The sequence below is a fragment of the Andrena cerasifolii genome, unplaced genomic scaffold (assembly GCF_050908995.1).
Source record: "Andrena cerasifolii isolate SP2316 unplaced genomic scaffold, iyAndCera1_principal scaffold0488, whole genome shotgun sequence".
Lineage (NCBI taxonomy): Eukaryota > Metazoa > Arthropoda > Insecta > Hymenoptera > Andrenidae > Andrena > Andrena cerasifolii.
The window spans coordinates 25-14,650 of NW_027485381.1; the positions used below are offsets into that span (position 1 = coordinate 25).

General features: G+C 21.2%; 1 long non-coding RNA gene across 3 annotated transcripts in view; it reads left to right on the forward strand.

Annotated features, from left to right (window-relative positions):
- The first annotated feature begins 582 nt into the window (after positions 1-582).
- Positions 583-14,626, forward strand: part of LOC143378127 (uncharacterized) — a 34,256-nt gene continuing 20,212 nt past the window's right edge. For 2 of the 3 annotated variants that reach the window (XR_013087631.1, XR_013087630.1), the window contains exons 1-2: positions 583-2,638; positions 2,868-3,460. This is a non-coding gene — a long non-coding RNA (uncharacterized LOC143378127). The remainder of the gene's footprint in view (positions 2,639-2,867; positions 3,461-14,626) is intronic. The other variant, XR_013087632.1, reaches the window with a different exon arrangement.

Genomic DNA, 14,626 nt, shown 5'->3' on the forward strand with positions numbered 1-14,626 from the left:
TAGAGAAAAAATAGGTAAATTATCTGGAGCAAAAATGGGTGTGTAAATAGAGATAAATAGCTAAATAAAGCAAAGAAAAAAAGGTAAATAAAAAGATATGTAAAGAATTTAAAGGAAAAAATAGGTAAATAAACAGAAAAAAAATAGGAAAATAAATGAGAGAAAATATAGGTAAATGACTAGAGAAACAATAGGTAAATAAATAGAGAAAAATAGGTAAATAAATAGAGAAAAATAGGTAAATAAATAGAGAAAATATAGGTGTACAAATTAGAGAAAGAAAGAGGTAAATAAATAGAAAAAAGTAAATGAATAGAGAAAAAATTCGAAAATAAATAGAGGAAAAATAGGTAAATAAATAGAGAAAAAATAGGTAAATTATCTAGAGAAAAGTAGGTAAATAAATTAGAGAAAAAAATAGATAAATAAATTAGAGGAAAAAATAGGTAAATAAACAGAGAAAAAATTTGTAAATAAATTAGAGAAAAAAATATATAAATCAATAGTGAAAAATAGGTAATGAAGTAGAGAATACAAACGAGGTAAATAAATACAGAAAATAGGTAAATAAATAGACAAAAATAGGTAAATAATTTAGAGAAAAAAATAGGCAAATAAATAGAGAAAATAGGCAATGAAGTACAGAAAACAAAGTAGGTAAATAAATACAGAAAAAATAGATAAATAAATAGAGAAAAGTAGGTAAATAAATTAGAGAAAAAAATAGATAAATAAATTAGAGGAAAAAATAGGTAAATAAACAGAGAAAAAATTTGTAAATAAATTAGAGAAAAAAATAGATAAATCAATAGTGAAAAATAGGTAATGAAGTAGAGAATACAAACGAGGTAAATAAATACAGAAAATAGGTAAATAAATAGACAAAAATAGGTAAATAATTTAGAGAAAAAAATAGGCAAATAAATAGAGAAAACAAAGTAGGTAAATAAATACAGAAAAAAGAGGTAAATAACTAGAGAAAAAATAGTTAAGTAAATAGAGAAAACAAAAGAGGTAAATAAATAGAGAAAAAATAGGTAAATAAAATAGGGAAAAATAGGTTAATAAATAAAAAAATAGGTAAATACAATAGGGAAAAATAGGTAAATAAACAGAGAAAAATAGGTAAATAAGTAGAGAAAACAAAAGAGGTAAACAAATAGAGAAAAAATAGGAAAATAAATAGAGAAAAATAGGTAAATTATCTGGAGAAAAAATGGGTGTATAAATAGAGATAAATAGCTAAATAAATCAAAGAAAAAAAGGTAAATAAAAAAACATGTAAAGAAATTAAAGGAAAAAATAGGTAAATAAACAGAGAAAAAATAGGAAAATAAATGAGAGAAAATATAGGTAAATGACTAGAGAAAGAATAGGTAAATAAATAGAGAAAAATAGGTAAATTAATAGAGAAAATATAGGTGTATAAATTAGAGAAAGAAAGAGGTAAATAAATAGAAAAAAGTAAATGAATAGAGAAAAAATTCGAAAATAAATAGAGGAAAAATAGGTAAATAAATAGAGAAAAAATAGGTAAATTATCTAGAGAAAAATAGGTAAATAAATAGAGAAAACAAAAGAGGCAAATAAATAGAGAACAAATAGGTAAATAAATACAGAAAAATAGGTAAATTAGGTAGAGAAAAAATAGGTGTATAAATAGAGAAAAATAGGTAAATAAACCAAAGGAAAAAAGGTAAATAAAAAATTGGTAAATAAATTAGAGGAAAAAATAGGTAAATAAACAGAGAAAAATAGGTAATGAAGTAGAGACAACAAAGTAGGTAAATAAATACAGAAAAAAGAGGTAAATAAACTAGAGAAAAAATAGGTGTATAAATAGAGAAAAATAGCTAATTAAAAAAAATAGGTAAATAAATAGAGGGAAAAAAGGTAAATAAATAGAGAAAACAAAGCAGGTAAATAAATAGAGAAAAAAGAGGTAAATAAGTAGAGAAAAATAGGTAAATAAATAGAGAAAAATAGGTAAATTAGCTGGAGAAAAAATAGGTGTATAAATAGAGAAAAATAGCTAAATAAATCAAAGAAAAAAAGGTAAATAAATTAAAGGGAAAAATAGGTAAATAAACAGAGAAAAAATACGAAAATAAATGAGAGAAAATATAGATAAATAACTAGAGAAACAATAGGTAAATAAATAGAGAAAAATACGTAAATAAATGAGAGAGAGAAATAGGTAAATATATAGAGAAAAAATAGGTAAATAAATAGAAAAAAATAGGTAAATATCTAGCGAAAAAATAGGTAAATAAATAGAGAAAAAGTAGGTAAATATAATAGAGAAAAAGTAGGTAAATAAAGAGGGAAAACAAAAGAGGTAAATAACTAGAGAAAAAATTGGTAAATAAATAGAGGAAAAAAAGAGGTAACTAAATTGAGAAAAATAAGTAAATAAATAGAGAAAAAATAGGTAAATAAATAGAGAAAAAAGAGGTAAATAGGTAGAGAAAAATAGGTAAATAAATAGATAAAAAATAGGTAAATAAACAGAGAAAAAATACGTAAATAAATGAGAGAGAAATAGGTAAATATATAGAGAAAAAATAGGAAAATAAATAGAGAAAACAAAAGAGGTAAATAAAAGAGAAAAAATTGGGAAATAAATAGAGAAAAATAGGTAAATAAATAGAGAAAATATAGGTGTATAAATTAGAGAAAGAAAGAGGTAAATAAATAGAGAAAAGTAAATGAATAGAGAAAAAATTCGAAAATAAATAGAGGAAAAATAGGTAAATAAATAGAGAAAAAATAGGTAAATTATCTAGAGAAAAATAGGTAAATAAATAGAGAAAACAAAAGAGGCAAATAAATAGAGAACAAATAGGTAAATAAATACAGAAAAATAGGTAAATTAGGTAGAGAAAAAATAGGTGTATAAATAGAGAAAAATAGGTAAATAAACCAAAGGAAAAAAGGTAAATAAAAAATAGGTAAATAAATTAGTGGAAAAATAGGTAAATAAACAGAGAAAAATAGGTAATGAAGTAGAGAAAACAAAGTAGGTAAATAAATACAGAAAATAAGAGGTAAATAAACTAGAGAAAAAATAGGTGTATAAATAGAGAAAAATAGCTAATTAAAAAAAATAGGTAAATAAATAGAGGGAAAAAAGGTAAATAAATAGAGAAAACAAAGCAGGTAAATAAATAGAGAAAAAAGAGGTAAATAAGTAGAGAAAAATAGGTAAATAAATAGAGAAAAATAGGTAAATTAGCTGGAGAAAAAATAGGTGTATAAATAGAGAAAAATAGCTAAATAAATCAAAGAAAAAAAGGTAAATAAATTAAAGGGAAAAATAGGTAAATAAACAGAGAAAAAATACGAAAATAAATGAGAGAAAATATAGATAAATAACTAGAGAAACAATAGGTAAATAAATAGAGAAAAATACGTAAATAAATGAGAGAGAGAAATAGGTAAATATATAGAGAAAAAATAGGTAAATAAATAGAAAAAAATAGGTAAATATCTAGCGAAAAAATAGGTAAATAAATAGAGAAAAAGTAGGTAAATATAATAGAGAAAAAGTAGGTAAATAAAGAGGGAAAACAAAAGAGGTAAATAACTAGAGAAAAAATTGGTAAATAAATAGAGGAAAAAAAGAGGTAACTAAATTGAGAAAAATAAGTAAATAAATAGAGAAAAAATAGGTAAATAAATAGAGAAAAAAGAGGTAAATAGGTAGAGAAAAATAGGTAAATAAATAGATAAAAAATAGGTAAATTATCTAGAGAAAAATAGGTAAATAAATAGAGAAAACAAAAGAGGCAAATAAATAGAGAACAAATAGGTAAATAAATACAGAAAAATAGGTAAATTAGGTAGAGAAAAAATAGGTGTATAAATAGAGAAAAATAGGTAAATAAACCAAAGGAAAAAAGGTAAATAAAAAATAGGTAAATAAATTAGAGGAAAAAATAGGTAAATAAACAGAGAAAAAAAGGTAATGAATTAGAGAAAACAAAGTAGGTAAATAAATACAGAAAAAAAGAGGTAAATAAACTAGAGAAAAAATAGGTGTATAAATAGAGAAAAATAGCTAATTAAAAAAAATAGGTAAATAAATAGAGGGAAAAAAGGTAAATAAATAGAGAAAACAAAGCAGGTAAATAAATAGAGAAAAAATAGGTAAATAAATTAGAGAAAAAAATAGTAAATAAATTAGAGAAAAAAAATAGATAAAGAAATAGTGAAAAATAGGTAATGAAGTAGAGAATACAAAGGAGGTAAATAAATATAGAAAATAGGTAAATAAATAGACAAAAATAGGTAAATAATTTAGAGAAGAAAATAGGCAAATAAATAGAGAAAAATAGGTAATGAAGTACAGAAAACAAAGTAGGTAAATAAATACAGAAAAAATAGATAAATAAATAGAGAAAAATAGGTAAATAAATTAGAGAAAAATAGATAAATAAATTAGAGGAAAAAATAGGTAAATAAACAAAGAAAAAATTTGTAAATAAATTAGAGAAGAAAATAGGCAAATAAATAGAGAAAAATAGGTAATGAAGTACAGAAAACAAAGTAGGTAAATAAATACAGAAAAAATAGATAAATAAATAGAGAAAAATAGGTAAATAAATTAGAGAAAAAAATAGATAAATCAATAGTGAAAAATAGGTAATGAAGTAGAGAATACAAAGGAGGTAAATAAATACAGAAAAAATAGATAAATAAATAGAGAAAAATTGGAAAATAAATAGAGAAAAAGTAGCTAAATAAACAGAGAAAAAATAGGTAAATAAATAGAGAAAAATAGGTAATGAAGTAGAGAAAACAAAGTAGGTAAATAAATACAGAAAAAAGAGGTAAATAACTAGAGAAAAAATAGTTAAGTAAATAGAGAAAACAAAAGAGGTAAATAAATAGAGAAAAAATAGGTAAATAAAATAGGGAAAAATAGGTTAATAAATAAAAAAAATAGGAAAATAAATAGAGAAAAATAGGTAAATTATCTGGAGAAAAAATGGGTGTATAAATAGAGATAAATAGCTAAATAAATCAAAGAAAAAAAGGTAAATAAAAAAACATGTAAAGAAATTAAAGGAAAAAATAGGTAAATAAACAGAGAAAAAATAGGAAAATAAATGAGAGAAAATATAGGTAAATAAGTAGAGAAAAAATAGGTAAACTATCTAGAGAAAAATAGGTATATAAATAGAGAAAAATAGGTAATGAAGTACAGAAAACAAAGTAGGTAAATAAATACAGAAAAAATAGATAAATAAATAGAGAAAAATAGGTAAATAAATTAGAGAAAAAAATAGATAAATAAATTAGAGGAAAAAATAGGTAAATAAACAAAGAAAAAATTTGTAAATAAATTAGAGAAAAAAATAGATAAAGAAATAGTGAAAAATAGGTAATGAAGTAGAGAATACAAAGGAGGTAAATAATTACAGAAAAAAGAGGTAAGTAACTAGAGAAAAAATAGGTAAATAAATAGAGAAAAAGTAGGTAAATATAATAGAGAAAAAGTAGCTAAATAAACAGAGAAAAAATAGGTAAATAAATAGAGAAAAATAGGTAATGAAGTAGAGAAAACAAACTAGGTAAATAAATACAGAAAAAGGAGGTAAATAACTAGAGAAAAAATAGTTAAGTAAATAGAGAAAACAAAAGAGGTAAATAAATAGAGAAAAAATAGGTAAATAAAATAGGGAAAAATTTGTAAATAAATAAAAAAATAGGTAAATAAAATAGGGAAAAATAGGTAAATAAACAGAGAAAAATAGGTAAATAAGTAGAAAAAACAAAAGAGGTAAACAAATAGAGAAAAAATAGGAAAATAAATAGAGAAAAAATAGGTAAATTATCTGGAGAAAAAATGGGTGTATAAATAGAGAAAACAAAAGAGGCAAATAAATAGAGAACAAATAGGTAAATAAATACAGAAAAATAGGTAAATTAGGTAGAGAAAAAATAGGTGTATAAATAGAGAAAAATAGGTAAATAAACCAAAGGAAAAAAGGTAAATAAAAAATAGGTAAATAAATTAGAGGAAAAAATAGGTAAATAAACAGAGAAAAAAAGGTAATGAATTAGAGAAAACAAAGTAGGTAAATAAATACAGAAAAAAAGAGGTAAATAAACTAGAGAAAAAATAGGTGTATAAATAGAGAAAAATAGCTAATTAAAAAAAATAGGTAAATAAATAGAGGGAAAAAAGGTAAATAAATAGAGAAAACAAAGCAGGTAAATAAATAGAGAAAAAATAGGTAAATAAATTAGAGAAAAAAATAGTAAATAAATTAGAGAAAAAAATAGATAAAGAAATAGTGAAAAATAGGTAATGAAGTAGAGAATACAAAGGAGGTAAATAAATATAGAAAATAGGTAAATAAATAGACAAAAATAGGTAAATAATTTAGAGAAGAAAATAGGCAAATAAATAGAGAAAAATAGGTAATGACGTACAGAAAACAAAGTAGGTAAATAAATACAGAAAAAATAGATAAATAAATAGAGAAAAGTAGGTAAATAAATTAGAGAAAAAAATAGATAAATAAATTAGAGGAAAAAATAGGTAAATAAACAGAGAAAAAATTTGTAAATAAATTAGAGAAAAAAATAGATAAATCAATAGTGAAAAATAGGTAATGAAGTAGAGAATACACACGAGGTAAATAAATACATAAAATAGGTAAATATATAGACAAAAATAGGTAAATAATTTAGAGAAAAAAATAGGCAAATAAATAGAGAAAATAGGTAATGAAGTAGAGAAAATATAGGTGTATAAATTAGAGAAAGAAAGAGGTAAATAAATAGAAAAAAGTAAATGAATAGACAAAAATAGGTAAATAATTTAGAGAAGAAAATAGGCAAATAAATAGAGAAAAATAGGTAATGAAGTACAGAAAACAAAGTAGGTAAATAAATACAGAAAAAATAGATAAATAAATAGAGAAAAATAGGTAAATAAATTAGAGAAAAAAATAGATAAATCAATAGTGAAAAATAGGTAATGAAGTAGAGAATACAAAGGAGGTAAATAAATACAGAAAAAATAGATAAATAAATAGAGAAAAATAGGTAAATAAATTAGAGAAAAAAATAGATAAATAAATTAGAGGAAAAATAGGTAAATAAACAGAGAAAAAATTTGTAAATAAATTAGAGAAAAAATAGATAAATCAATAGTGAAAAATAGGTAATGAAGTAGAGAATACAAAGGAGGTAAATAAATACAGAAAAAAGAGGTAAGTAACTAGAGAAAAAATAGGTAAATAAATAGAGAAAAAGTTGGTAAATATAATAGAGAAAAAGTAGCAAAATAAACAGAGAAAAAATAGGTAAATAAATAGAGAAAAATAGGTAATGAAGTAGAGAAAACAAAGTAGGTAAATAAATACAGAAAAAAGAGGTAAATAACTATAGAAAAAATAGTTAAGTAAATAGAGAAAACAAAAGAGGTAAATAAATAGAGAAAAAATAGGTAAATAAAATAGGGAAAAATAGGTTAATAAATAAAAAAAATAGGTAAATACAATAGGGAAAAATAGGTAAATAAACAGAGAAAAATAGGTAAATAAGTAGAGAAAACAAAAGAGGTAAACAAATAGAGAAAAAATAGGAAAATAAATAGAGAAAAATAGGTAAATTATCTGGAGAAAAAATGGGTGTATAAATAGAGATAAATAGCTAAATAAATCAAAGAAAAAAAGGTAAATAAAAAAACATGTAAAGAAATTAAAGGAAAAAATAGGTAAATAAACAGAGAAAAAATAGGAAAATAAATGAGAGAAAATATAGGTAAATGACTAGAGAAAGAATAGGTAAATAAATAGAGAAAAATAGGTAAATTAATAGAGAAAATATAGGTGTATAAATTAGAGAAAGAAAGAGGTAAATAAATAGAAAAAAGTAAATGAATAGAGAAAAAATTCGAAAATAAATAGAGGAAAAATAGGTAAATAAGTAGAGAAAAAATAGGTAAACTATCTAGAGAAAAATAGGTAAATAAATAGGGAAAAATAGGTAATGAAGTACAGAAAACAAAGTAGGTAAATAAATACAGAAAAAATAGATAAATAAATAGAGAAAAATAGGTAAATAAATTAGAGAAAAAATAGATAAATAAATTAGAGGAAAAAATAGGTAAATAAACAAAGAAAAAATTTGTAAATAAATTAGAGAAAAAAATAGATAAAGAAATAGTGAAAAATAGGTAATGAAGTAGAGAATACAAAGGAGGTAAATAATTACAGAAAAAAGAGGTAAGTAACTAGAGAAAAAATAGGTAAATAAATAGAGAAAAAGTAGGTAAATATAATATAGAGAAAAAGTAGCTAAATAAACAGAGAAAAAATAGGTAAATAAATAGAGAAAAATAGGTAATGAAGTAGAGAAAACAAACTAGGTAAATAAATACAGAAAAAAGAGGTAAATAACTAGAGAAAAAATAGTTAAGTAAATAGAGAAAACAAAAGAGGTAAATAAATAGAGAAAAAATAGGTAAATAAAATAGGGAAAAATAGGTAAATAAACAGAGAAAAATAGGTAAATAAGTAGAGAAAACAAAAGAGGTAAATAAATACAGAAAAAATAGATAAATAAATAGAGAAAAATAGGTAAATAAATAGAGAAAAATAGGTAAATAAAATAGGGAAAAATTGGTAAATAAATAAAAAATAGGTAAATAAAATAGGGAAAAATAGGTAAATAAACAGAGAAAAATAGGTAAATAAGTAGAAAAAACAAAAGAGGTAAACAAATAGAGAAAAATAGGAAAATAAATAGAGAAAAAATAGGTAAATTATCTGGGGAAAAAATGGGTGTATAAATAGAGATAAATAGCTAAATAAATCAAAGAAAAAAGGTAAATAAAAAATAGGTAAATAAATTAAAGGGAAAAATAGGTAAATAAACAGAGAAAAAATACGTAAATAAAAGAGAGAGAGAAATAGGTAAATATATAGAGAAAAAATAGGAAAATAAATAGAGAAAAATAGGTAAATTAGGTAGAGAAAAAACAGGTGTATAAATAGAGAAAAATAGGTAAATAAATAGAGAAAATATAGGTGTATAAATTAGAGAAAGAAAGAGGTAAATAAATAGAAAAAAGTAAATGAATAGAGAAAAAATTGGAAAATAAATAGAGAAAAAATAGGTAAATAAATAGAGAAAAAATAGGTAAATTATCTAGAGAAAAATAGGTAAATAAATATAGAAAACAAAAGAGGTAAATAAATATAGAAAAATAGGAAAATAAATAGAGAAAAATAGGTATATTATATAGAAAAAAATAGGTGTATAAGTAGAGATAAATAGGTAAATAAACCAAAGGAAAAAAGGTAAATAAAAAATAGGTAAATAAATTAGAGGAAAAAATAGGTAAATAAACAGAGAAAAATAGGTAATGAAGTAGAGAAAACAAAGTAGGTAAATAAATACAGAAAAAAGAGGTAAATAAACTAGAGAAAAAATAGGTGTATAAATAGAGAAAAATAGCATATTAAAAAAACAGGTAAATAAATAGAGGGAAAAAGGTAAATAAATAGAGAAAACATAGCAGGTAAATAAATAGAGAAAAATAGGTAAATAAATTAGAGAAAAAAATAGTAAATAAATTAGAGAAAAAAATAGATAAAGAAATAGTGAAAAATAGGTAATGAAGTAGAGAATACAAAGGAGGTAAATAAATACAGAAAATAGGTAAATAAATAGACAAAAATAGGTAAATAATTTAGAGAAGAAAATAGGCAAATAAATAGAGAAAAATAGGTAATGAAGTACAGAAAACAAAGTAGGTAAATAAATACAGAAAAAATAGATAAATAAATAGAGAAAAATAGGTAAATAAATTAGAGAAAAAATAGATAAATAAATTAGAGGAAAAAATAGGTAAATAAACAAAGAAAAAATTTGTAAATAAATTAGAGAAAAAAATAGATAAAGAAATAGTGAAAAATAGGTAATGAAGTAGAGAATACAAACGAGGTAAATAAATACCGAAAATAGGTAAATAAATAGACAAAAATAGGTAAATAATTTAGAGAAAAAAATAGGCAAATAAATAGAGAAAAATAGGTAATGAAGTAGAGAAGATATAGGTGTATAAATTAGAGAAAGAAAGAGGTAAATAAATAGAAAAAAGTAAATGAATAGAGAAAAAATTGGAAAATAAATAGAGAAAAAATAGGTAAATAAATAGAGAAAAATAGGTAAATTATCTAGAGAAAAATAGGTAAATAAATAGAGAAAACAAAAGAGGTAAATAAATTAGAGAAAAAAGTAGGTAAATAACTAGAGAAAAAATAGTTAAGTAAATAGAGAAAACAAAAGAGGTAAATAAATAGAGAAAAATAGGTAATGAAGTAGAGAAGATATAGGTGTATAAATTAGAGAAAGAAAGAGGTAAATAAATAGAAAAAAGTAAATGAATAGAGAAAAAATTGGAAAATAAATAGAGAAAAAATAGGTAAATAAATAGAGAAAAATAGGTAAATTATCTAGAGAAAAATAGGTAAATAAATAGAGAAAAATAGGTAAATTATCTAGAGAAAAATAGGTAAATAAATAGAGAAAACAAAAGAGGTAAATAAATTAGAGAAAAAAGTAGGTAAATAACTAGAGAAAAAATAGTTAAGTAAATAGAGAAAACAAAAGAGTTAAATAAATAGAGAAAAAATAGGTAAATAAAATAGGGAAAATTGGTAAATAAATAAAAAAATAGGTAAATAAAATAGGGAAAAATAGGTAAGTAAACAGAGAAAAATAGGTAAATAAGTAGAGAAAACAAAAGAGGTAAATAAATACAGAAAAAATAGATAAATAAATAGAGAAAAATAGGTAAATAAATAGAGAAAAATAGGTAAATAAAATAGGGAAAAATTGGTAAATAAATAAAAAAATAGGTAAATAAAATAGGGAAAAATAGGTAAATAAACAGAGAAAAATAGGTAAATAAGTAGAGAAAACAAAAGAGGTAAACAAATAGAGAAAAAATAGGAAAATAAATAGAGAAAAAATAGGTAAATTATCTGGAGAAAAAATGGGTGTATAAATAGAGATAAATAGCTAAATAAATCAAAGAAAAAAAGGTAAATAAAGAATAGGTAAATAAATTAAAGGGAAAAATTGGTAAATAAACAGAGAAAAATACGTAAATAAAAGAGAGAGAGAAATAGGTAATTATATAGAGAAAAAATAGCAAAATAAATCGAGAAAAATACGTAAATTAGGTAGAGAAAAAACAGGTGTATAAATAGAGAAAAATAGGTAAATAAATAGAGAAAATATAGGTGTATAAATTAGAGAAAGAAAGAGGTAAATAAATAGAAAAAAGTAAATGAATAGAGAAAAAATTGGAAAATAAATAGAGAAAAAATAGGTAAATAAATAGAGAAAAAATAGGTAAATTATCTAGAGAAAAATAGGTAAATAAATATAGAAAACAAAAGAGGTAAATAAATATAGAAAAATAGGAAAATAAATAGAGAAAAATAGGTAAATTATATAGAAAAAATAGGTGTATAAGTAGAGATAAATAGGTAAATAAACCAAAGGAAAAAAGGTAAATAAAAAATAGGTAAATAAATTAGAGGAAAAAATAGGTAAATAAACAGAGAAAAATAGGTAATGAAGTAGAGAAAACAAAGTAGGTAAATAAATACAGAAAAAAGAGGTAAATAAACTAGAGAAAAAATAGGTGTATAAATAGAGAAAAATAGCATATTAAAAAAACAGGTAAATAAATAGAGGGAAAAAAGGTAAATAAATAGAGAAAACAAAGCAGGTAAATAAATAGAGAAAAATAGGTAAATAAATTAGAGAAAAAAATAGTAAATAAATTAGAGAAAAAAATAGATAAAGAAATAGTGAAAAATAGGTAATGAAGTAGAGAATACAAAGGAGGTAAATAAATACAGAAAATATGTATATAAATAGACAAAAATAGGTAAATAATTTAGAGAAGAAAATAGGCAAATAAATAGAGAAAAATAGGTAAAGAAGTACAGAAAACAAAGTAGGTAAATAAATACAGAAAAAATAGATAAATAAATAGAGAAAAATAGGTAAATAAATTAGAGAAAAAAATAGATAAATAAATTAGAGGAAAAAATAGGTAAATAAACAAAGAAAAAATTTGTAAATAAATTAGAGAAAAAAATAGATAAAGAAATAGTGAAAAATAGGTAATGAAGTAGAGAATACAAACGAGGTAAATAAATACAGAAAATAGGTAAATAAATAGACAAAAATAGGTAAATAATTTAGAGAAAAAAATAGGCAAATAAATAGAGAAAAATAGGTAATGAAGTAGAGAAAATATAGGTGTATAAATTAGAGAAAGAAAGAGGTAAATAAATAGAAAAAAGTAAATGAATAGAGAAAAAATTGGAAAATAAATAGAGAAAAAATAGGTAAATAAATAGAGAAAAATAGGTAAATTATCTAGAGAAAAATAGGTAAATAAATAGAGAAAACAAAAGAGGTAAATAAATTAGAGAAAAAAGTAGGTAAATAACTAGAGAAAAATAGTTAAGTAAATAGAGAAAACAAAAGAGGTAAATAAATAGAGAAAAATAGGTAAATAAAATAGGGAAAAATTGGTAAATAAATAAAAAAATAGGTAAATAAAATAGGGAAAAATATGTAAATAAACAGAGAAAAATAGGTAAATAAGTAGAGAAAACAAAAGAGGTAAACAAATAGAGAAAAAATAGGAAAATAAATAGAGAAAAAAATAGGTAAATTATCTGGAGCAAAAATGGGTGTATAAATAGAGATAAATAGCTAAATAAATCAAAGAAAAAAAGGTAAATAAAAAATATGTAAAGAAATTAAAGGAAAAAATAGGTAAATAAACAGAGAAAAAATAGGAAAATAAATGAGAGAAAATATAGGTAAATGACTAGAGAAACAATAGGTAAATAAATAGAGAAAAATAGGTAAATAAATAGAGAAAAATAGGTAAATAAATAGAGAAAATATAGGTGTACAAATTAGAGAAAGAAAGAGGTAAATAAATAGAAAAAAGTAAATGAATAGAGAAAAAATTCGAAAATAAATAGAGGAAAAATAGGTAAATAAATAGAGAAAAAATAGGTAAATTATCTAGAGAAAAATAGGTAAATAAATAGAGAAAACAAAAGAGGCAAAGAAATAGAGAACAAATAGGTAAATAAATACAGAAAAATAGGTAAATTAGGTAGAGAAAAAATAGGTGTATAAATAGAGAAAAATAGGTAAATAAACCAAAGGAAAAAAGGTAAATAAAAAATAGGTAAATAAATTAGAGGAAAAAATAGGTAAATAAACAGAGAAAAAAGGTAATGAAGTAGAGAAAACAAAGCAGGTAAATAAATACAGAAAAAAGAGGTAAATAAACTAGAGAAAAAATAGGTGTATAAATAGAGAAAAATAGCTAATTAAAAAAAATAGGTAAATAAATAGAGGGAAAAAAGGTAAATAAATAGAGAAAACAAAGCAGGTAAATAAATAGAGAAAAAATAGGTAAATAAATTAGAGAAAAAAATAGTAAATAAATTAGAGAAAAAAATAGATAAAGAAATAGTGAAAAATTGGTAATGAAGTAGAGAATACAAAGGAGGTAAATAAATATAGAAAATAGGTAAATAAATAGACAAAAATAGGTAAATAATTTAGAGAAGAAAATAGGCAAATAAATAGAGAAAAATAGGTAATGAAGTACAGAAAACAAAGTAGGTAAATAAATACAGAAAAAATAGATAAATAAATAGAGAAAAGTAGGTAAATAAATTAGAGAAAAAAATAGATAAATAAATTAGAGTAAAAAATAGGTAAATAAACAGAGAAAAAATTTGTAAATAAATTAGAGAAAAAAATAGATAAATCAATAGTGAAAAATAGGTAATGAAGTAGAGAATACAAAGGAGGTAAATAAAAACAGAAAATAGGTAAATAAATAGAGAAAAATAGGTACATAATTTAGAGAAAAAAATAGGCAAATAAATAGAGAAAAATAGGTAATGAAGTAGAGAAAACAAAGTAGGTAAATAAATACAGAAAAAAGAGGTAAATAACTAGAGAAAAAATAGTTAAGTAAATAGAGAAAACAAAAGAGGTAAATAAATAGAGAAAATAGGTAAATAAATTAGAGAGAAAAAATAGATAAATAAATTAGAGGAAAAAGTAGGTAAATAAACAAAGAAAAAATTTGTAAATAAATTAGAGAAAAAAATAGATAAAGAAATAGTGAAAAATAGGTAATGAAGTAGAGAATACAAACGAGGTAAATAAATACAGAAAATAGGTAAATAAATAGACAAAAATAGGTAAATAATTTAGAGAAAAAAATAGGCAAATAAATAGAGAAAAATAGGTAATGAAGTAAAGAAAACAAAGTAGGTAAATAAATACAGAAAAAATAGATAAATAAATAGAGAAAAATAGGTAAATAAATTAGAGAAAAAAATAGATTAATAAATTAGAGGAAAAAATAGTAAATAAATTAGAGAAAAAAATAGATAAAGAAATAGTGAAAAATTGGTAATGAAGTAGAGAATACAAAGGAGGTAAATAAATATAGAAAATAGGTAAATAAATAGACAAAAATAGGTAAATAATTTAGAGAAGAAAATAGGCAAATAAATAGAGAAAAATAGGTAATGAA